Raw genomic sequence first — 25,223 nt, forward strand, 5'->3', positions numbered from 1 at the left:
GGGGCAGGCTGGGAGTTGCAGGTCTTTTTTCTGTCTAAACATGCATAGGATTGCACCCTGAATTTGTCTATTTGACATTATACTAAGGCTATAAACCAGGGGTGTTGAACCTACCACTGTGCCAAATTTTTCAATCTATTTATTGTTGACCATTTGTTGGGGAGGAGGGGCGAGAAGAAACTGCACCCAAAAACTGTGGGAAGGAGTGAGAATTTCAGAGAAATTTGTCAGGGTGCAGGGCTTTAGTGCTTACCTTACTGGAAGGAGGCGGCAGGGGGGTGTGTGTTTGTGTGTGTGTGTGCACCTTCTTTTTTTTACTATTCCTCCCTGCTCCATTTTGTCCAATTTCAGCTGTTTGAGTTTCTCAGAAAGCCTCCTGGAGGACTTAGCCAGGACTTCCTCCCGTGGGGTTTTCCAGCACTGCTACCTGCAGCGTGCCTGACAGCTGAGCAAGGAGTTGTTGTTCTTATTCTTGTCACTGTTGTTAAAAGGACTTTTAATAACAACAGAGCAAAACCAAAAATGCCTCTTTCAGCTTTCAGGTACTCAGCAGGCAGCAGCGCTAGAAAGCCCCAAGGGAGGGAGTCCTGGCTAAGTCCTCCAGGGGTCTTTCCAAGGAGCTCGAGCAGCTGGAGAGGCTGCAAGGGCAGAATGCAGTGAGGAGGGGGAGGAATGGACAAAGAAAGAACACCTGCGCCCAGCCACCTCCTTACAGTAAGGTAAGCACTGAAGCCCTGCACCCAGAGACATTTGTCCAAAATTCTCAACATCCTAACAAAAGAGGCAGGAAAAAAACTGCCTCTTTCTCAGGGAAACGAAGAGGTTGCTAAAGGGCAGGTGGCATTTTGGCACAGCACTAGTTCAACCTCTTTCAGCCCAAGGGCTGAATTCAATTCCACAGAAGTTCTTGGGGGCCAGAAATACCAGCATGTTTTAGTTTAAAGCTCTTAACTACCAGGAACTAAACCTTAGGAGAGGCATTTCAGCCTTTTAGAATGGGGGAAAACTGCACAAAAGCTGGGAGATCAGTAGTTGCAGCTAAGGGGGTGGGAGCAGAGGAAAGGGGTGTGGCCATCTGGGGAACCCTGGGGGGTCAAATTGGGATCCCAGGCAGGCTGGATTTGGCCCTCAGGCCTGAGGTTCAATACCCCTCCAATTATCTTTGTATTTATTTGGTGCCCCGAGATCTTATACGATTTACACGAGCCAATCAGAGGCAGCAGCATCTGACCAGAACAAGCCATGTTCATCTGAACAGTGAGCTGTTGTTGGCCAAGGCCCTCCTGCAGGACAATGCAGGAAGTCTCGACATGGCCATTATTCTGCTGCTACTCCTGCTATGAATTAGTGCTGTGCTGAAAATTTCTCCCACATTTTTTTCGACCATTCTTGTTCAAAGTGATAGAAAAGAAATTGCTTTCAAAAATAAATTCAAAGGAGGAGAAACTTCGGAGAAATTCCCATGGGTTGGATTTGGGCTTCTTGTGCTTACCTTACTTATGAGGTGGCCATGTGGTGTGCATGGGTGTCCTGTCTGTCATCATGCAGTAATCTCTGTGGCAGCCTGTAGACTCCTCAGCTTCCCTCACTTTAGTTAAAGCCGTCATGAGGCAATTCCTCCCATGGGGCTTTTTCCATTCAGAAAGTGCAGGTGGCCTGGGAGGCTGCAGAACAATGGAAAGATGTGCAATAGAGGGAGAAAACACACACAGCACCCTCAGCCACCTCACAGTGTTTAGGTAAGTTCTCAAATACCAGCCAAAGAAATTCAAAATTCTGCCTCAAAAAAGTGGAAGCTTCAACACAGTTGATGCTGTTGCCACCTACAAAAGCAGTGCAATAAACCAAAAACCCTTAGGAAATCAGAAAGAACTTGTGCTACAACCCCTGCCAATAGACCCCTGTCTGTGAGAAACTGTTGGAAACTGTCCTCCCCTAGGAGAAATTTGGTGAAATTATCTCCCCAATGTCTCTGCTCGTAAATAGGCTGGAGAATTTTGAGAGGCCATTTATGCACAGCTCTACTATGAATAGCCTCAGAGCATTTCTCTAGGACTCCTACTGACTCATGCTGGGTTGTAGAGCTCCCTAAATTCCATATGTCAAAAAAACAAAACAAAAGTCTCCAGGTAAATTGGGGGGCAAGCCAAAGCCCCAACCCTGATTTGGTCGAGCGCATCTTTATCTTTCCCTCTGTCAAGTTGAATGCACCTTGTTACCTTACCAACTCCCCTTCCATAGGGTGGCTGCTTAGGCATTGCCAAAATAGAGGACAGAAGAGGATGCCGATTTACATAGAATTTGCATATGTGAATGTTTAGCCAGCTGCAAATTTAGAAGTAATTGTTATAATTTAAATGGAAATGCAGTACATCATAGGGAAGACCGGGACCAGGTGACCTGTGTGCCTGCCCAGTCTGCGGTCCTGGTACTAACTGTGGATGGGTGACTCCAAGATCAAGATCTGCTGCTCTCCCTTCTTAGGGTTCTTTACTTTAAAACTAGACTTGGACTGGACAGACCTTCAAAGAAGGACATCTTCAAATAGAGGACTGTCCTCTGACAGCCCTTCAAACAGAGGACTCCAACTCCCATCAGCACTAATCAATATAACCAATGGTCCATACCAACCCGTGAGGATGCTGTCAGAGAACTGTTCTCTGTAAGGTAAGACACATGGCCACCCTACCCCACACACCCACACACACACCAGGAATAAGAGGTCCCCTCCAAAGCCCCTTTCACAACAGAAGCATCTGGGACAAACACTCAGTTCCTGATGGGAAATGCAGCTGGTGCCAGTATGGTGAAAAAGTAGAATTACTGAGGGAGGGGGCCTATTGTGGGTGTCTTGCCCAAGGGGCCCTCTTAAAAACCTGAAGCTGGCACTGCTCCTACAGCTACCAATCAAAAGTCGTTGTGGAGCAATTCCGTCTTTCCCTCCCTAATGAGTTTTTTTTCTGGTAAGAAAAGTGATGGAAGAAGTGGTGGGAAAACATGGGATGGTTACAAGTTGAAAACGACATTGTCTGGACTCCCTGTGCACTCCATAACTGAGGCAGGTCAACAGCACAATAAAGTCTTAATCTAGAAGCACCACTAATTAGCAGATGCTACATTGGCTTTATTCTCCTCCTTTGCTGTTATTGAAAGGTAGCTACATCCCTGATGCCTTGAATATTTCTGTGTCACACAATAGGAATTCTAGCTTCTTCCTTATTGTGCAAATTAAAGACAAAAAGCCTTTTAACTAGAACAGGGCTAAGGTATTTTAACCTTACAGCAGAACTGAAGACACATTTCAAAAGATACCGAGGGGGACCCTCCATAGCCTTGAATTCATGACAGCGTAGCCATGCATCTTGGGTGGCAATATACATATATAGGGAATCTTACCTGTAATGACATTTGAGAGAAAGGTCTGATGTCTCAGGAAGATAAATGCACTTTTTATGCTTTTAAATATTTCATAACTGCATGAAGCAGTAGATAATGATACACAGCCAAGAGTGTAATGAGGCAAAAGGAGCTAGGGCTCCTGTTACCTTTAATAGTTATATTGAAGAGGAGATTTCAGCCGATGCAGCTTTCTCCGCCCTTCCAAGATAAGCTGCCTGGGCTGGCCCAAGACATTTTGCTGCCTGAGGCAAAGAACAAGACGGCACCCACAAGATGGGAATGTGAAGAGCTCTAAAAGGATCTCTCCAGACTGGGAGAATGGACATCTAAATGGCAAATGCGGTTCAATGTAAACAAGTATAAAGTGATGCATGTTGGGGCAAAAAATCCCAACTTCAAGAATAGCCTGATGGGATCTGAACTAGCAGTGACTGAACTGACCAAGAAAGAGATCTTGGGGTTGTGGTGGACAGCTCGATGGAGAGCAGCTGCTGTAGAAAAGGCAAGCTCCATGTTAGGCATAATTAGAAAGGGAATTGAGAATAAAACTGCCAATATAATTCTGCCCCTATACAAATCTATGGTGCGACCATACCATACTGTGTACAGTTCTGGTCACCACACCTAAAAAAAAAGATACTGTAGCTGCAAATAGGGCAGAAAAGGGCAATTAAAATCCTCAAGGGGCTGGAGCATCTCCCCTATGAGAGAAGGTTACAACAGCTGGGATTGTTTAGCTTGGAAAAAAGAGGGGTAAGAGGAGACATGATAGAGGTGTACAACATTATGCATGGTGTGGAGAATGTGGATAGGGAGACATAGGGAACTCACTACCACAGGATGTAGTGATGGCCACCAGTTTGGATGGCTTTAAAGGGTGGAAGGGGTAGATAAATTCCTGGAGGAAAAGGCTATCAATGGCCGCTAGTCTTGATGGCTATGTGCTACCTCCAGTACCAGAGGCAGTGAGCCTATGTACACCAGTTGCTGGGAACATGGGTGAGAGGGTGCTGTTGTGCTCATGTCCTGCTTGTGGGTTCCTGGTCGACAGCTGGTTAGTCACTGTGTGAACAGAATGCTGGGCTAGATGGGCCTTTGTTCTGATCCAGCATTGCTCTTCTGATGTTCTTATGTTCTTATTATGCTCTTTCTCCATTCCAAGTACAGAAGCCAGCTGGACTGGATAACAGATCGTACAAATACAATACACCCACAGCAAATACAGATCCAAATACACAATATAAATACAAAACACCAGCAGCAGGGATACAGAAAAGAGGAACTGCTCTCATCAAGATCTTCAGAGAGAAGGAGGCCTCCAAGCTGCATTCAGACGAGCTTTCAACTGTGCAGATTTAAATACAAATGACCAAGGAATCATTGTGGAACATGGTGAGTGCAACATGTAAAGTCACTCTTAGCTTAAAGGCTCCAGGGTTTGGAGTGCTTTTGAGCTCTAGGGTTCTAATGGATTCACTAAATCTCATGCAGCATATTCTGATTCTTCCCAACCCCAAATCCAATCAGATTGTGTAGCGCTGTTGAGGATGAAAGGTTTGATTTGTGCCAAACACCAAACACCCTTTCCAAGAAGCGGGGGCCAAATGTTGGCATTAAGCAGAGGCGGAGACCATGTGTCTTTAGCACGCTTGCCTACTAAATATATATTGAGCAGGGCTTAGCACTTCTGTTCCATTGCAACAGTTGTCACTTGTACATCAATCTACAAACAGGCATGCTGCCACCCTAACAGATGGGTGTGAATAAAAGCATGCCAGCAAACCAGATTGTGCATTGAGTTTAAGTAATGAGTCCAGATTCATTTAAAGACACATTGCAGTGCCTTGACTGGCTAAGAACTATTACCGCTGAAAGCACAAGGCTGCACACATCCCTTGGGCAGCAGTATGATTCTAAGCGTGGTTGCTCAGAAATAAATCCCACTTTCAACTGGACATACTCCCTAGTAAGTCTGCTTAGGACTGCAGTCTTAAAGATGTATAATGGAAGATGTCTAAAGGAGCACTGAGGTAGACTGTACATCTTTAGAATTCTCTGAAGCTGAGATCCAGCCAGCTAGCTCAGCATAGAGCTCCCAGAGGACAGAAGTTGCAGCAATGGTACTACCTAGAAAGGGTAGGTCATGTCTGGCAAAGCAAGGCAAAGTCTGTCAGAACCCTGGACAGATCACTGGCTGAAACTCATTCACAAAGAGCAATTGTCTCAGCAACAGGCAGAGGCCTTCTTAGGGATGTCAGAGAATTCCGCCACGGACCTCGGTGAGGCCGAATGCCAGTGCACTCGGCCCCCCAAAATCTGTGGCGGAATGGCCTGCCACCCCCCCGCCACCCCCACAGATCCCCCCCAGGATGAGACTTACCTGGGGCGGATGTTCTGGGCGGTGGTGGCTCCGCCGGCGGCTTTGGCGGCGGCTGCGGCGGCTGGTCTTCCAACAGGCTGCCGCTGCTGCCATTTGCAGTCTTGTCATTTTGTTTTTTGTTTTTTTAGCAGAGATGTGATAGGCTACGTAAAGATTTATGTAGCATATCATGGCTGGGTTAAAAAAAAACCGCGTACGTAAATGGCGGCGGCTACAGCCGCTGCCATTTGCGTTCCTTATTTTTGGCCGTCTTAGTCTAAGTAAATATTTACGTAGACTATGATGGCGAAAAGAAAGGGGAATGCAAATAGCATAGCGGGCGCTATTTGCATCCCTTTGTGATTCGCTGTTTTAGCCTACATAAATATTTACGTAGGCTAAAATGGCGAATCAAAAAGGGACGCAAATAGTGCCCACTATGCTATTTGCGTTCCCCTTTATTTTCGCCATAATAGTCTAAGTAAATATTTACGTAGACTAAGACGGCCAAAAATAAGGAACACAAACGGCAGCGGCCATAGCTGCCGCCATTTGCGTACGCAGTTTTTTTGTTTTTTGTTTTACCCAGAGCCCTCTGTGGCCGGAAATCCAGCTGCGGACGGCTCTGGCCTGGGCCTGGCCGGCTGCTCCATGGAGCTGCCGCAGAGCACAGCCAGTCGTTGAGGATTTCGGGTGGGAGGAACGGATCGCCTCCCCCCCCGTCGAGGATTCTGGGGGGAGGGACGGAACGCCTCCCCCCCCATGAGCAGAATCCACGGAAAGGTAAGTGACTTTTGTACATCCCTAGGCCTTCTGAAGTCTTCTGAAGGCTGGCAGGTCTGGACCTGCTGTTAACTCACCACCTCTGCAGAGCTCTCCATGGGCCATTGTCTGATTCTGCAGCTGTGTCTGATTTTCTACAGTGTGGAGGCAGTGAGGACTACATCAGAGGGGTGCCTTCTTAGTCCAAGGATTTTGGTAAAGCTACATCCTCTGACCTGGAAGGTCCTGGAGTAGCAGATTATAGGTTACTGGAGGATGCCCCCTCACCCTATGTGTACTCCTCTGAGCCAGAGGCAGAATCAAGGCCAGAGAACATGACACAAACTACTTTGAAAACATAGCTAGCAGCAACATCTGTCTTTCTTACTTACTCTAAAGTATGTCTGGGGAGGCCTGATCCAGATTTGGACCATAGCACGCTCCAGGAGAGAGCGCAGGACAGGAAGGCCTGGCGTGCCATGGTCCATGGGGTCACGAAGAATCAGACACAACTGAACGACTGAACAACAACAAATGGGGGTACAGCGCTTTAACTCTTTGCCTTCTCACTGTGGTCCCCATCTGGATCAGGGCCCTGCAGCTGTAATTTTTTGGCATTGAAAATAATGTATGTATGTATGTATTCAAAGCATTTATATCCCACTCTTTAGTAAAAAGACTCCCAGGGTGGCTTACAAGAATCCACAATCAGACAGTCCCTGCCCTCAGGCTCACAAACTAAAAAGAACATGAGACACAAGGAAAGGGATTTGGAGGGAGGAATGGGGGGAAAGCATAATAGTGAGGCTTGATTCAGTTGCCCTGACAGAACTCAAGTTGTACTGTATCTATTGTCCTTCTGGGCTGGCTGTTCTTTGCTGGCCTGTTCCTCTTTACTTTTTTTCTTTTGCGGTTTCTCTTTTCTTGAGTCTAATCTGTTTCTTGTAGGGGTGGCACAGGCATCCGGTTGGGGCTTGAAGCTCAGCAATTTCTCACCAGCTCAGCCCCCCAGGTGCAAGTTTGCAGATCCCCTTGCATGCACGGAGTCAGGCAAGCACACAGCTCCCTTGCCAAGCAGCCATTTTGCATAACAATGGCAGCTTGGCCTTTTTCGAAAACAAGCATTTATAGAAATGGCAGCTGTAAAGCAGACATTTATGCAACATTACAGGCAGCAATGGCGGCACGGCAAAGGAGCAGGTGTCTGTGTGCTGCTCGCCTGGCGCCTGTGGGCTGCCTGGGGACCTGGCTGAGGGGAGGGTCCAGTGAGCAGCACGCAGGGTGAGAAATGGTGAGTTTGCCCATCCCTGGTTTCTTCTCCAATCCCCCCAGGCTAAGATATTCTCCAGAAGCCCTTCTGATGGCTGTTGGGGGATGGAGGAGCCACCACTAGGAGCTAGATAGTGGCTGTTCACCATACCTCGACTTCAACAAATCTTTCGACAAAGTGCCCCATGATATCCTGATGAGCAAACTAGCTCAAAGTGGACTAGATGAAACAACGATCCGGTGGATCCACAGTTGGCTACAGAATCGGACTCAAAGAGTGCTTATCAATGGGACCTTCTCAAACTGGGGAGAGGTATCGAGCGGGGTACCGCAGGGCTCAGTCCTGGGCCCAGTGCTCTTCAACATTTTTATTAATGACTTGGAGGAGGAGGTGCAGGAAATGCTGATCAAATAGAATAGCATCTGCAGATGACACAAAACTGGGCGGGATAGCTAATACTTTGGAAGACAGAAACAAAATTCAAAGTGATCTTGATAGACTGGAGCGCTGGGCAGAAAACAACAGAATGACATTTAATAGGGATAAATGCTGACTTCTGCACCTAGGAAAAAAGAAACCAAATGCACAGTTACAAGATGGGGGATATGTGGCTCAACAACACTAGAAGCGAGAAGGATCTTGGAATTGTTGTAGACCACAAGCTGAATATGAGCCAACAATGTGATGTGGCTGCAAAAAAGGCAAATGCTCTTTTGGGCTGCATTAATAGAAGCATAGCTTCCAAATCCCGGGAAGTACTAGTTCCCCTCTACTCAGCACTGGTTAGGCCTCATCTGGAGTACTGTGTCCAGTTCTGGGCACCACACTTGAAGAAGGATGCAGACAAACTGGAGAGGGTTCAGAGGAGGGCAACGAAGATGATCAGGGGACTGGAAACAAAGCCCTATGAAGAGAGACTGAAAGAACTGGGCATGTTTAGCTTTGAGAAGAGAAGACTGAGGGGAGATAAGATAGCGCTCTTCAAGTACTTGAAAGGTTGTCACAGAGAAGAAGGCCAGGATCTCTTCTCGATCATCCCAGAGTGCAGGACATGGAATCATGGGCTCAAGTGACAGGAAGCCAGATTCTGGCTGAACATCAGGAAAAACTTCCTGACTGTTAGAGCAATACGACAATGGAACCAATTACCTGGGGAGGTTGTGGGCTGTCCCACACTAGAGGTGTTCAAGACGAGGCTGGACAGCCATCTGTCAGGGATGCTCTGACTTGGATTCCTGCATTGAGCAGGGGATTGGACTCGATGGCCTTGTAGGCCCCTTCTTTTCAACCCTTCTATTCTATTATTCTTCTATGATTCTAAGTTGTTTCTGCTTCTTCTCCCATCCCCTCAGGACAAGTTGTTCCTTCTGGTCGGCCATGCTGGCTGAGAATGATGGGAGTTGGGTTCCAGCACGTTTGGAGGGCACCCTGCTGCGGAAGGCTGCTTTAGCGTAAGACAAAGTACTCATTTATTTATTTATTACATTTATATCCCGCCTTTTTTCCTCTTGCAAGGAACCCAAGGTGGCTTACATGATCCTCCTCCTCTCCATTTTATCCTCACAACAACAACCCTGTGAGGTAGGTTGGACTGAGAGTCTGTGACTGGCCCAAAGTCCCCCAGTGAGCTTCCATGGCCAAGTGGGGACTAGAACCCGGATCTCCTGGCTTCCAGTCCAACACTCTAGCCACTGCACCACACTGGCTCTCATCTCCAGAGTAACTTGTTGCTTAGCCCTTAAAATTCCTTTCATAGATGTAAGCATGTGCTTAACTCTTCCATTGAAATCTATGGGACTTAGGGCACAATCCTATCAATTCTGCCCTCACCACTCAGAAACCCCTGAATTCAGAGGCTTCCAGGTTCCCTATGGCCTGCTGGGCTGAAGCCAGCAGGGCGGGAGGAATGGTGGAGGTGATCGATGCCTCCCCATCCTCTGATCTCCTGTATTTCTGCTAGACAGGCTTTTCTGACCTTGGAGAGGCAGCCGGCATGGTTCTCTCTGGCTGTGAACAGGAGGGGTCTGTAATCACATCTCCAAGTCCCATGCTGTCTCAGTAGCACTCACCTTTGATACAATCATGTGTCCAATGCATATGCTTTGCAGTAAATGAGCACATTTTAAACAATTGTCAACAACAGCCATCCTTAGAGGAGTCCAAAGTTAAATTACCTGAGGTGCAATCCTGCACATATTTAGACAGAGAAAAGTCCTACAATTCCCAGGATTCCCCCCGCCCACATCCCCCAGCCAGTTTTTAAATCCCTTACATAGTGTTAGGGATGGCACGGACACCCAACTGGGTCTGGGAGTCCGTTGGGCTCCCCCTGACTTGTACCCCTGGACCATGCCTGCCGAGCCCCTGGCCTTGCTCACCCCCACTCACACCCTTCTGGAAGCTCCCCACACTCTAATAATGCATAGATCAAGCTTTCTCAGCCCGAGTCTGCACAATACGGCGGCTGCGCCCCTTCCTTCCCGACCATCAGCTCCCATCGGTAGTACATGCCCTGGTCTCCTCTCGTTTAGACTACTGTAATGCGCTCTATGTGCGGTTACCCTTGAAGATGGTTTAGAAGCTGCAGCTGGTACAGAACGCGGCGGCTCGCCTGATTAAAGGCAGCCGCTGGCGAGATCACATCACTCCAGTGCTGAAGGAGTTGCACTGGTTACCAGTTGTTTTCCAGGCCAAATTCAAGGTGTTGGTTTTGACCTTTAAAACCCTATATGGTTCTGGCCCAGCCTATCTTAAGGAGCGCCTCCAGCAACACCAGACAGGCCGCTTAACAAGATCAGCCTCGGATGGCCTTCTCTCTGTCCCATCAGCCAGGACAGCTAGACTGGTGGGGACGAGGGAGAGGGCCTTTTCTGTGGTGGCCCCCACTCTGTGGAACCCCCTCCCTAGGGAACTCTGCCATGCCCCCTCTTTAATGAGCTTCCACCACGCATTGAAAACGTTGTTCAGGCAGGCATTTGGGGTGGGTTAGGGTATTTTAGAAAACGTTTTTATTGTAGAATTTTATTGTTTTAAACTGTTTTATTATACGCTGTACATTGCCCAGAGTGGCTGGGTGAGTGCAGGTAGCTCTCTGAGCTTGTGGGGGCTCAAGCACGGGTCCGGGGGGGGCAGCACTTCAGTGAGCGCCTGCCGATACTGGGCGGAGGTTGGTTCACACATCCCTACATAGTGTAAGTCAAGTGATCTGGCAAGTGGTATTCCTCCTTGGATGCTTAAGGGAGGCAGACAAATGAACCCCAAAGTCCAATTTAAGACAGGTCTTATCCAACTTACAGTGGGGTGGGGGTAGAGGGATCAGAGAGGAATCGAGCAAGGTCCAATAAAAAAGGAAAGAAACAAAGTCACTTCTACATTGTCTAAACCGAGCAATTATAAAGCTAGTTTGCAAAACACACATGCTGACAGCATGGGTCCCCCCCAGATGCCCAGTTAAAGGCGAAAACATGTAACACCACCTCACTTTTATTTCATGTGGTCTGGGGAAGAGAGATTAACAGGTTAAGTGACTCCCTCCTATCAGGAGCTGATGCCAAAGAGGTTTGGTGTAAACCTCATGTAGGCAGGTGATGGCTGATTATCACTTCGCACTATAGGAAGGCAGGAAGGAGTGGTGAGAATTGAGGAGATATTTCACCTCTGCCACTGATAAACAGTTTTGTCAAGAGAAAGATTCATCCTGTGGATTTGGATGAAAGCAGAGGATAGGTGACACAACAGCTTCCCCAGTTATAGAAGCATGGAATCATAGAGTTGGAAAGGGCCATTTAGGCCATCGAGTCCAACCCAGTCAGTGCAAGAATCCAGTTGAAAGCATCCCTGGCAGATGGCTGTCCAGTCTCTGCTTGAATACCTACAGCGTCCAAGAGCCCACCACCTCCCTAGGCAGTTGGTTCCATTGTCTGACTGCTCTGACTGTTAGGAAGTTTTTCCTGATGTTCAACCGAAATCTGTCTTCTTGTAACTTAAGCCCGTTATTTCATGTCCTATAATCATGGATGACAGAGAACAGTTTGCGGCCTTCATCTGTGTGACGACAACCCTTTAGGAACTTGAAAAATGCTATCATATCCCTCCACAGTCTTCTCTTCTCAAGGCTAAAGCCGCTAAACATACCCAGTCCCTTCAACATTTCCTCACAGGACTTAGTTTCTAGTCTCAAGATAAAGATAAAGAAAATCACAAGGGAGAGCAGGGTCTTGAAGCTGCCCATCAATAGCACCTGGATACCAGACTGAACAAGGTACACAGGTCACCTGATGACAGGCTTCCATGCTATGGTGAGATGTCCTGTATTCATATTTTAATTATAATTATAATTTCTAAATTGCATCTATACGTATAATTTATTTATTTAGTTAAAATATTTTAGGTCTCCTTTCAGGGCAGAAACCCTCCCAAGGGGGCTTATAAATTAGCATAAATTATCAGATGCAAATTTTATGTGGAGTGGTGTCTTCTTTTTTGATGATGCATTTCTCCCCCCCCTTTCCCCCCTTTTGGGGGGGCAATTCATAAGTGACCACTGTATTTGTTTAATGTGTTGAACTAAATATATGGTTGATATTATACTGTCTGGTGGGTCAGTGGTGTGGCAAGTGTCACTCAGTCAAAATTGATTCCCAGGTTTTCAGGGTGGGGCTCAGGCAAGTGGGAAAACCCACTCACAATTTATAAACACAGTCCTTAGTTGGCTGAAAGGTAGGGCCACCCCAAGACTTTTTTTGCCTCTGGTGGAATAGCCAAATGGGCCTCCCTGCACTCCCAAGTCAAGGGATATAGTACTCAAGGTTGGCCATGCTATTTCAGCACCTGAGAGAGAAAATCCCACAAACACCTCTCCCTGGGAGTAAAAATACAACAATAATAAATTAAATCACTATTTTGCTGCCCTTTCATGACCCTCTAAAATCAGCTGCCTGAAGCAACTGCTTCACTCTGCCGAATGGTAGGGCAGGCCTTGCTTGCATGTACTTTCTTAAGCTGTTTCTCAAGGTCTGCTGAAAATATATCCATGTTGGAAAAGAGATATAAGGGCTACCCTTCCTACATTTTCACAAAAATCAAAGACACAGAAGTAAGTAGCAAACCTCTTTAAAAGCTAAGCAGGCCCTGGTTTTACTGTTAGCTTTTATCTGGGTACCTTATTTCCCTGTGGGCAACCAATCCATAGTGTGATGTGCCCAGAACTTGAAAATTCAAGCTCTGCTTTGTAAAAGAAAACGAAACAAACTTCACAACAAATGGAATGTTATTTCTGATTCTGACACATTGGACTTGCTGTTTTGTAAAGGAGCCATTTCGTTGACTCTGGCTCTGTGCCTGACAAGAAGAGAAATGCGTTGAACAGTGTTTCACACACAAAATCAGTCTGTCACCACAGAAATAAGTTTGCTTCTGGATAGAAACCAGATGTAGGAAGAAGACCTGACACTTGTCACTTCTACAAAATTCAATGTCATCATAATTACAGGAGAAGCAGGCTTAAAATATAGATTTTCTGCAAATGCCTTCAGTCTTCAAATCGATCAGGGGTGAAAGAACATGCTGTACAGTCTTCTCAAGGATGATTATTTTTATTTTTGATAGGGAATTTTGTTCTTATTTCTTTGTTTGTTAAATCTGAATTCCCACCTTTCTACCCAACGATGCTCAAAGCTCAGGTACAACTATGAAAGCAACTCTCCAAATCATTCATCACAGATTAACTGATATGAATAACTCATATGAACAGTATTCCCTTGTTCTGTTCTTTCCGTCAGTAAGGTGTGAGTGCAACTATCCAAGTTACACACATCACATACACACACATATGTGTGAGTGTGTGTGCTTGTATATTGCATTTATACTCCAGAATTCCCCCAAGGAACTCAGAGCAATGTACATTGTTCTCCCCAATCCCCATTTTATAATCACAACAACCGTGTGAGGTAGGTTAAACTCAGAGAGTGACTGGCCCAAGACCAACCACTGAATTTAATGTCTTGAGTGAGGATTTGAACCTGGGTCTCTCCAGGTCTAGTCTGACACTCCAACTGCTATACCACGCTGCTTTTCAAAGGACCACCTGTCATGGGTATCTGAATAAAATAATGTGCAAACTTTTCCTGTGAGTGGGGCCATTCCATGTGTGAGTAGATGGGATCCAGTGCACAAGGGATCCTGAGATTAGGGGTAGACAGTTCTCCAAATTGCCTGAGATTAAAACTATCGTCAAATGATAAAAGATTGATTGATTGATTGACTGATTGATTTTATTGACTACCCTGTTCTGAAAAATCTCCAAGGTTGCTAGGAGGGCCATTAGAAAAGAGAGAGAAACATGACTGGGTGAACAAAGGTCCAGCAAAGCTGTTTTTAAAATAGTTTATATATTATTATTTTTCAAAAACTAAAACCTTCATGTTCCCCCTTCCCCCCTTACCTTATTACATCTTCATAAATTAAACATACTTCTTAGCTTTATCTATGTTTTTGTTATTAAGATCAACATGATGGAAAGTAAGACTGTAAATGACAGAATCAAATCCAATTTTGCATAAATTTATTTTGTCTGTTTTCTGTCACTCTACCAGAGCCTTCCCCAACCTGGTGCCGTCCAGTTGCACCAGAGTACAACTACCATTATCTGCAGCTAATGGCCATGCTGGCTGGGGATGATGGATGTTGTACTCCAACCCATGGCCATGCTGGCTGGGGATGATGGGAGTCGTACTCCAACTGGGTCCTTGCTGGGTCCATTTACCCACAAGGGCACAGTCCCACATTTTATCTAACCATTCATTTGGAGAAGGTATTAGTTGCACTCTCTAGTTCTCCACATAGAAAATTCTAGCCGCATGTCAATTCTTTATGGTGATTCATCGATGTACAAACCCATCTATATAATTCAAAAGAGAGAACAAAATACAGGCTCTAAAGGTGTTTCATAGCCTAGTATTTTTGTCATTATATTATTTTATATTATTACATCATCTTGTGAACAAAAACTGAGGTAATTTACTACTTTTGCTTGGGAGGAGGGTACCTCCATTCTGTCGAGCATGAGATGGCCAAACCACACTTCTGTCAAGAAAGATGTTGAACCAATTCCCATGCCATCATCGTTAATTTTATTTTACCTTGCTAATGGAAGTGCATTACCCACGAGTGCCATTAACTAAATATGTTTCAGCTTCCCATCCCCCGCTCAGCACATCACCTTTATCTAATTTTGCAACATGACCTCATCATCTCATAGACTACATAGGTATACATTTACAAAGAGGAAGCGTATTGGAAATGCATTCAAATGTATGAGAGAGACTTTGGGAACAGTTCTACATAGTACATATCTCATAGGGTGACTCTCAAGCTTCTCATCGTATTCTCAAGCATTGGCCCATGCATTATGATATGGGAATGTCCTACCCAGAGGGCAAATGGGGAGGCTGCTTGGGACACCAGCCATACTGGGAGCTAGGAGAGGAGGCAAGCAAGCAAACGTCAGCTGTCCTGGATGTTCTCCTAGGGCAAAGGGCACACTTGTCCATGCATGTGGGGATAAGGAGGGCTGGAGTCAGCACCTCAAACCCTCCAGCAGCTGCTGGGGCCCCATATCCACTGTAAGGACCATCTTGACCCCCCTGTTGAGGTCTGGGCGAGGTCTGGGAGCTGCACGCCATTTTAGTTATGCACGATGCCCCCACAATGCATTGCTCTGGGACATTGTGGGGAAAGAACGTGGCAGGCAGCTCGTAGCCACCGATTGTAGATCACAGCGCTGCTGCTCAACATCATCACCACAAGTATACAGGCTGGTGGCTCCAATTTTGGTGGGGAAAGTCAGTCAGAACCAGCCAGAACTCTAAAGGAGATATCCAGGGTGCTTAACCTATTCTGGGGGCATGTTTCAGCACCTTGGATAGCTCCTTTAGAGTTCTAGCGGGTTCTGACTGAAATCCAGAATGGATGCACAGCTCCACCGACATTGGAGTCATCAGCCTCCACTGCATATGGACCTGTCTGGGCCCTAAGATCATACTCAGAGAGCCTCCCGCAGTCGGCCCTGCCAAATGAGGGGAGGGCTGCCTACATTGTGGCCTTTTCAGCACCAGGTGAGGACCTTTTCATTTCCCCAGGCTTTTCAGTCCTTCCGTCTTGTTTATAAATGTGTTATTTATAATTTAAAATGTGGTTTTAGACCTTTACACTGCTGCTGGCTTTTACTCTGGTTTTTACTCTGGTTTTATTCCGTATTAAACTTTTTAAGGTTTTATATTATGTTTTATTCTGTTGCATTTGGGGTTTTAATTGTTGTGAACCATCAAGAGAGCATTGGCTGTTGGGAGGTATAGAAATGTAGCAAGTATGTAAGTAAGTAAATAAGTGGGGGGGGGACACTGTCGCCACAGGGGGTTCAAATCTGCAGCCGGACCTGGGGATAAGTGACTGGAGGAGACAGAATATGGAGCTGCTTACGTAGGACTTCTCCTTGGCTACAGTCACCTCCTTACATGGCAATTCTGTGGCACAGGTCCTTACGCTGGGATTCCAGTTACTCTACTCGCAATCTCCATCTTAGCTTGACTGAAACATCCACCTCAGAGCCAAAGGTGGGGACTGTTCCATGGGCAATGGCAGCTTCCCTCCTGGTACAAGTAGAAGCTTTGGAGCAATTTTCGTTGGGACTGTGGTTTGGGAGGAAAGGGTTAAAAATTTCTCCCGCTTCACCATGGACCTGATTCTAATATGACCCACCCCACCCATACACACAGGGCTGCTATTTACAAAAATAAATGCGAGGCACCAACATAGGAATTTCACATGCCACGTAGTTTGGCCCTGACTAGAAACTAGGGTAATGATTCTCTGCTGTGATATAGATGCATGTTCCCTCGTTTCTTGAATCAGAAATCGCCAGTGGCAAAAACAGCACATCTTTCTTTCTTTTTCTGTTGTATGAACCTGACAAAAAAGTACTTCAAGTGTCCCAGATTTTGATTTTGAAAATATAATCACCTTAAGTGCTTACTTTGCATACTTAACCCGACTGAGCTATTTTTAAACTGCGTACCTTATTAATGTCGACAAAAGTCTTATTTAAAATAGGGAAGGCGAATGCATCAAAATATTGTTTATAATATATATTTTAAATGGTTACACAACTAACTGTTGCAATCAGCAGGAAATGGGAAACTTACAACACAGTGTGTGTGTGTGGGTATGGAATGGTGAAAAGGGGAAATACCAATTATCCTACAGTTGTTTATGTCAGCTTGAACGTAATTCACCATATTCCCAGGATTTACACTACTGTGAAATAGAAATGCTTTGGGCAACATTATATAGATTGATGAGGGGCAGCTATAACATAGATTGGGATTTAGATCTCTGAGTGATTTGGAGTAGATCTAAAGGGTTTCCAGCACCCCATTTTTAACAAAAGCAAGAGCAAAAAGATTTCCCGCACTTCTAAATTAGGCTTTTGAAACCAAGAAAGGCTGTTGGAAACTGAAACTGTTCTGGTACTGAAAGCAGTGTTCAAATCTTTGATCTGTAGTAACACAGATGTGCATACTTGTACTTGTATATCATGGAGTGCAGTAGGTAACTGTCTTTACCTAAAAGAAAGGAGGCAATAGTTCAGTGGTAGAGCAACTGCTCTGCATGCGGAAGGTCCCAGGTTCAGTCCCTGGCATCTCCAGGTAGGGCTAGGAAAGACCCCTGTATGGAATCCTGGGCGGGTGTTTCCACCAGCAATTTACTCTGAGCCAGCTGTGTGTTGAGGTTGTTAGGGATACATGACATTGTGGCCATCCAGCAGCCACCCCAGAGCTTATCAGGGAAAACCGGATTTCCTGAAACTGCTTAAAGTCCAATTCTTTTCCTTAAGTTGGGTTCTCCCCAGTATAGTTGTTGTATGCCCCAACCCCCACATTTAGCTCGGGTACGCTAGCCCTGCCCAGGGGTGTGCCTTTCACTGTGACTCCAGTCAAGGGGTGTTTCCTCCCATTGTGCTGAATGAGGCTTGCCCTCTGCATGTCCACAGAAATAACAGAGAAGCCCCTCAATTGACATGGCACATTTTAAAGCCCAATTCCTTAAGTGTGATTAAGCACGATCTCGAGGCTCCAATCCATTGCCTTAGGAAGTAACTACTTCACAGCTTCCTTATAGAGATCCTGTGCATTAAAATGGGGGCTGGTTTCCATCCCTTTCCCACAACAAACCCATTAGTGTCTCCTCAGAAGTAACTCCCATTGCAGCCAGTGAGGCTTGCCTTTGAATGCCCACATCAGAACTTACAGAGATTCCCCCTCGATTGAAATGGCACACTTTAAAGCCAATTCCTTAAGTGCAATCTCAAGGCTCCAATTCATTGCCTTAGGAAGTAAGTACTTCACAGCTTCGTTATCCTGTGGGTTACTATGGGGGCTGGTTTCTGTCTTTGTGTTTACTGCTCTCTTTCCCACAACTAACCCACTACTGTCTCCTCAGAAGTAACTCCCATTGTGGTCAATGCGGTCCTGCAGGTTAAAATGGAGGCTGGTTTCCTCTTTGTGTCCCCCCTCCCCGCCCTTTCCCAGAACAAGCATATGTGTGTCTACTCAGAATTAACTCCCATTGTGTTCCATGAGGCTTGCTCCTGAAATGCAGGTGCATCTGGACTTTCAGGGGAAAGGACAAAAGGGGGAGAAGGGGGAAGCCTGTCTTATTGGTTGAGCAGCCCCTGCCAGTCAAATGATGTTCACTCCAACCCCCACCAGCAAGTATGTTCTGTGAAGTGATTTTTACTGATTCGGAGAATCTGCTCGTGGAGCTCTGCTCACAGCAAAGCTGATTCCTTTTAAAAAATCTGGTACTCCTCCATTAGCTTCTCCTTCCATTGTCATGGAAACATGGCCCTGGAAAGCCACTGCCAGTCAGTATTGACAATACTGGGCTAAATGGTCCAATGGTCTGACTCAGTATAAGGCAGCTTCCTATGTTCTTTGCCACCATTTTGCGCTTGGCTCCAGTTGGAAAATCTCTAGGATCAGGTAAAGAAAAAAGTAGATTACTGTTCAGCAAATAGTGGTTCCTTACAGGCCAAGTCTAGTCTGAAGGACTAGAACTTTTTAAGGGAGAATCCAGTTGCGGACCATCAATGTGGAATGTGGCCTCTGAGCTCATGTTACAATGTGGAATTTACAGCATCCTATGAAGAGACTGCACAGAAAAGTATTGTGTCTGAGGTGATACATGAGTTTTGTCAGTGTTGTTAGATCTGTTGCAATCTTCAAGTGTTAAGCCATGCATTTATGTATGCTATGTGCACCTTTTCTTGGCACATATTTGGATTGGAGGGAGGAGGGCAACAAAGTCTGTGGAAGACTCATAGCACAGTAGTGAGAACCAATGTGGTGTAATGGTTAGAGTGTCAGACTGGGATTGGGAGACCCAGGTTCTAGTCCCCCGCTTGGCCATGAAGCTCACTGGGTAACTTTGGGCCAGTTACTGACTCTCAGCCTAACCTATCTCACAGGGTTGTTGTGAGGATAAAATGGAGAGGAGGAGGATCATGTATGCCACCTTGGTCTCCTTGGAGAAAAGGTGGGATATAAATGTAACAAATAAAATCAAATAAACAAATAGTGGAGTGTGAAGGTCCTGGGTTGAGATGAGGGAAAGTCTCATCCTGAATTCACCAGGAAATGAGCCGATTTCCCTTTAAAAATAATTAAAGAGAATTTAGCTCAGTTCTCAAGTCAATATGAGGGGCTCAGGAAATGACTACAAATCACAAGGGACACTGAAAGGAGAGAGATGGGGAGGAAGGAGGAAAAGGAGACTTTCCATTTTCTCCTCCGCCCCTTTGCCAGTGCACCATCCTGAGTTAAAATTAGAGCTGAGCTGAAATTTCTCGAAATACATGTTGTATTGAGAAAATTAGCAAGATTGTTCTTTTAATCTCTCCTCCCCCCCTCAGATAACGACAACTTTTCAGTTGCTTGCTGCTGTTACTTGAACCAGCAGTAGCAGAAAAATAAAGAAATTAATCTTCTGAAAAAGAAAGAAGCTGTGTTACTGTAACTGCTAATGGTGAGCCTGGCCCTGAGAAGCTGATGGAGAATTTCTCCTCCCCCTGGAGCAATTCAGTCAAATGATCCCCATAATTTGTTTGCCCACAAATAGGGTAGAGAATTTCAGGAGACCATTTGCACACAGCTCTAACTGAAAGTAAAAGGGGAGCTTGGGGAGGGTGTTTTGGGGATGGGGTCCTTCCTTGGCCTGGGTAGTGATTTCAGCCGGAGAAGGATTTGGCGGGTTCTTAAAGAGCCCCAGGAGTTTGTTTCTGTGTCGGGTTTGAATGAACTCCTACAACACCCCCAGGTTGAATCCCTGACATTTCTAGGTAAAAAGATCTCTGGTAGCAGGACTGGCATAAGACCTCTGTCTGAGACCCTGGAGTGCCACTGCCGGTCAGAGTAGGCAACATTGGGCTGAGTGGACCAAATGCTTGACTCTTAAAGTAGACTCTTAGCACCCATACGAAAAGTGACCACTTCCAGCTTCTAAGCTATTGTTTCCTGGAGTCCGCTCTTGTGTTCTTTAGCTGGGCTTTCACCACACTTATGTGGTTTCTTTTCCTCATCACTCACGATTGTAGCTCCAGGTAAGAGAGTGATGTTTCCATTAAAAGCTTTGCAGGAAAGTGTGTTTTTCCTCCTGTTTGGTGTGAAAAGCCTGTATTGTATAAGTTATGCCAGTAAATCTACATTCTTGGTTCTCTATTGTTTCTCTTTAAAAGGAAGGAAGGAAGGAAGGAAGGAAGGAAGGAAGGAAGGAAGGAAGGAAGGAACATTACAAGGACATATATTCTTAATTAGATTTTTAAACATGAGTCCCAAGGAACGCTCATTTAATGTTCTGAGTAACCTTGACATGACTTGCAAAAGGCCAATCAATCAAAATACTCTGCCCCTATGAATATGGATAATGTTTCAAGAGTGATGATATAAAATGGAGACACTTGGAATGCTAAGGAGAAGGGGGGCAAGGCGAACCACAGACCCCCCTGTGAGGAGCCTGAAGGAACTACAGTCAGGGCCAGAAATATTGGAACAAGGATAACTGTTTTGGCAGTTGGCCTCTGTACACCACCACACTGAAGGTGAAAGGAAACACACCCATATGGGAGCGAAGTCAGGACTTTCAGCTGCCATTCAAGGGGTTTGACAAAAGTGGGCACTAACCATTCAGGAAGGACAGCCAGTGGCATACACACACCCCATCCTTGGTGGCTCATAAGTAATGGAACAGATGGCTGACAAGCAGCTGCATGGCCAGGTGTGGCCTGTTTCCTGGGTACCCCATGACCAATCAAGCAGATAAAAGGCCTGGAGGTGGTTCTGAGTGTTACATTTGCATTTGGTAGCTGTTCACTGGAACTCCCAACATGAGGTCCAATGAGGTGTCCATGCGAGTGAAGGAGGCCATCATTAGGATGAGGAAATAAAATAAACCCATCAGAGAGATAGCAAAAACATTGAGAGTGGCTAACACAACACTTTGGAACATCTTGAAAAAGAAGGAATTAGCTGGCAAGCTCAGCAACAGCAAAAGGCCTGGAAGACCACAGAAGACAACTAAAGTAGATGACCACAGAATTCTGCTCATGGTAAAGAGGAACCCTTTCACAACATCTAGCCAGGTCAAGAACGCTCTTGAGGTAGGCATGTCATTGTCAACATCTACAGTCAAGAGACAGCTTTATGAATGTAAATACAGAGGCTTCACAACAAGGTGCAAATCACTGGTAACGCTCAAGAACAGACAGGCCAGATTAGCCTTTGCCAGCAAACACCTAAAAAAGCCCACCCAGTTCTGGAATAAGATTCGTTGGACTGATGAAACCAAGAGTAACTTGTACCAGAATGATGGGAAGAGAAAAATATGGAGAAGGAAAGGAACAGCTCACAATCCAAAGCATACCACATCATCTGTCAAGCATGGTGGAGGCAGTGTTATGGTATGGGCATGTATGGCTGCCAATGGAACTGGGTCACTGGTGTTTATTGATGACCTGACTGCTGATAAGAGCAGCAGAATGCATTTTGAAGTGTATAGGGCTATACTTTCTGCTCCGATTCAGCTGAATGCTGCCAAACTGATAGGACGTCGCTTCATATTGCAGATGGATAATGACCCAAAACATACAGCAAGAGCTACCCAAGAGTTTCTCAAGGCAAAGAAATGGGATGTTCTTCAATGGCCAAGTCAGTCACCTGATCTCAACCCAATAGAGCATGCTTTTCACTTACTGAAGACAAGACTGAAGGCAGAAAGACCCACAAACAAGCAGCACCTGAAGGCAGCTGCAGTAAAGGCCTGGCAAAGCATCTTGAGGGAGGAAACTCAGCATTTGGTCATGTCCATGGGTTCCAGACTTCAGGCAGTCATTGACTGCAAAGGATTTTCATCCAGGTATTAAAGGCAATTCTTACATTTGAAATGATGTTGGTTTGTTCCATTACTTATGAGCCACCAATGATGGGTGTGTGTGTATGCCATTGGCTGTCCTTCTTGAATGGTTAGTGCCCCACTTTTGTCCAACCCCTTGAATTACAGCTGAAAGTCCTGACTTCGCTCCCATCTGGGTGTGTTTTCTTTCAACTTCAATGTGGTGGTGTACAGAGGCCAACTGCCAAAACCGTTATCCTTGTTCCAGTATTTCTGGCCTTGACTGTAGGTGGGTTGAAGGGACAATTAAGGAATAGCTGCAAAGCACATTTGGGGAGTAGGTGAGCTAGAAGAGTATTGGGTATTGGAGAGTACTATATGCAATTTAAACATGGTTAAACAGATAAGGTTGTATTGCTGGATGGTTTTCAAATGTTGTTTTTGTATTGTATTTTAATTTAACCGTATTTATTCATTCATGACGTTTTGATCCCACTCTAATGCTGAAGAGCTCAAGGTGGCATAGATGACACACAATTTTACCCCCACAACAACACTGTGAAGCAGGTTAGGCTGAAAGATGATTCCTGACAGGCCCAAGTTGAGCTTTATGGCAGAGTGCAGATTTGAACCCTGGTCTCCCCAATCCAGCAGTCCAAACCCAATCTACTATATATTATATTTAATTTTGTTTTATTTTTAAAATGTTACATTAATTTTACTTTTAATTTAATTTTGAACTTTAATTCAATTTTTTTTTTATTTTTATTTTTAGTTTCATTTCTTTTTTGTTTTTTATATTGTAAGAGGATTAGTGTGGTGTATTAGTTAAAATGTTGGATTTTGGCTGGGGAGATTGGAGTATGATCCATGAAGCTCACTTGATGACTTTGGGCCATATCTCTTCACCTACTTACTTCACAGCAAATATAGAGCAGGGTAAGACTGAGGGCAAAAGGAGAAGGGGACCGCAGAGGATGAGATGGCTAGATAGCATCACTGATGCCATGAATATGGACTTGAGCACGCTCCGGGAGAGAGCAGAGGACAGGAGGGCCTGGCGTGCTGTGGTCCATGGGGTCACGAAGAGTCGGACACGACTGAACAAGTACCCATCCATGTAAGTCACCCAGAGTTCTTAGAGGAAGGGTTGGTGGAAACATGATGAGTAAATAAATAATTTTGATATTTTAAGGTAGGCCAGCTGATAATGATAATTTCTTCTTCCCTCCCCATAATTTTTTGCTTTTGTGTCATGATGGTTTAGATTGTAAGCCTGGGGGCAGGGACTGTTTGGTGCCAATTGCTTGTTAGTAACCTATTCCAGAAACTTTTTGACTGAGGAGTGGGATAAAAATGCTTTAACTAGAGGAGGAGGAGGAGGAGGAGAGCCAATCCAGGTCTTTATTTCATTGTTATCCCACCTTGCTTCCCAAGAGCTCAGGGCAGTGTACATAGTTTACCTTCCTCTGTTTAATCCCCACCACAGCCACGTAAGGTAGATTAAGCTGACAGAGAGCGACTGGCCCAAGCTGACCCAGTGAGATTCATGACTGGGCAGGATTTCATACTTAGTTCCTCTCAGTCTGAGTCCCACACTAACCACTGCATTACCATGGTAGCAACTAGCCACACAGAACAACTCCTAGCCCTAGAAGTGCACCCCTCCTGGCATGAAAGGTGCTTCCAGCCAGCTTAGAAGGGCTCTGTCTTGCTGGGCTAGGGGGCTAGGGTGATGCCAATGACACAACAGTGATGATCAACATGCTAATATTATTCATTTCTGTCTACTAGGTTAAATGGGATATTCATAAAGAAGCAATTTGCAGGGATATTCCATAGATCAACCATCCTGAACATAGAGAGAACAAACTCATAAAGATTCTTCAAGGAAGACGTTAGCATCCACGTGTGAGAAGAGTATGAACTCATCAACATTTGTAAGCAGAACAGTTTTTCTAGGCCTCTGCAAAACCTGATCGCATGCATCACTGACTAAAGGAATCTGTTGATTTTATCATTTCTAAATCTGCCCAGCCATATCTGAAGATGATAATTATTTTGACACTGGATTACAAGATTTTTTTAATCATTTATTTTGCTTTAAGAGAGTGGACAACAGATGCCTTTCATCTGTCATTGACAATTTGTTTCTAGAGTTCTGTTGTACTCAAGAGTGCCTTTTAGAGTGGCCCACTTTAGGGGTAGAGATAGCTCTTCTTCTTAGATCTCCAGCTTCTCTTAATGTCATTCCCTCTTTATTTCTCCTCAACTCCTATTAAATCAAAGGATATTGTCAAAGTTCATCTGCAAGTTAGGGGTGCTAACTTGCTAACTCTACCTGGCATATCTACCGATCCTTCTAGATTTGGTTTTCTGAAGTAAATGCAAATTTGTCTTTGCCAGCTGATTCCAATTTTTATTTACTACATTTATATCCCACCTTCCTTCCATTGTGGAACTCAAGGTGGCTACATTGGATTCCCAAGTGGTCTCTCCTCCAAGCACTGACCAGACCCAGACTTGCTTAGCTTCAGCAAGATGGCTGCCTCATGAGCCTTGAGACCATGCCCTGGGACCATCCATACCAATGTTGGATATTGGTCCTCCATCAGCCAGTCATGAGTCACACCACCTGGGCGGGTGTACATGGGCAATCGGTGGGGGCCTCGGTGCTGAGCTGGTCTCCGTGGTGGCTGCTTAGCTCCGCCCTGCCTTTGTCATGGCAGGCAGTAAAGGGGAAGTGGAGGAGGCAAAAGGAGGGAGAGAAGTTGCCAGAGGGAACAAGGAAAATCAGGAAGTGAGGAGCAACTCAGGAGGCACCTAACTATAAGACAAGTGAGGCTCAGCTACACTCGGCCAGTGAAGAAATAGGGTGCCCACTTATGCACAGCCAAAAAAGAGGAAACGCATCACCAAAACGGAGGACAAATGTTTGCATATGCTACTGTACATGTATAGATGCAAGTTTAGAAAGTATAAATATAATTT

General features: G+C 45.4%; 1 long non-coding RNA gene across 1 annotated transcript; it reads left to right on the forward strand.

Annotated features, from left to right (window-relative positions):
• The first annotated feature begins 609 nt into the window (after positions 1-609).
• LOC146346689 (uncharacterized) lies at positions 610-25,223 on the forward strand. Its single transcript, XR_014789827.1, has 5 exons — positions 610-719; positions 2,485-2,667; positions 4,567-4,791; positions 9,143-9,241; positions 24,027-25,223. It is a non-coding gene; the product is annotated as an uncharacterized LOC146346689 (long non-coding RNA).

This window comes from Heloderma suspectum, chromosome 4 (genome assembly GCF_057233095.1).
Source record: "Heloderma suspectum isolate Gila_16-S chromosome 4, 16-S_ref, whole genome shotgun sequence".
NCBI classification, from domain to species: Eukaryota; Metazoa; Chordata; class Lepidosauria; order Squamata; family Helodermatidae; genus Heloderma; species Heloderma suspectum.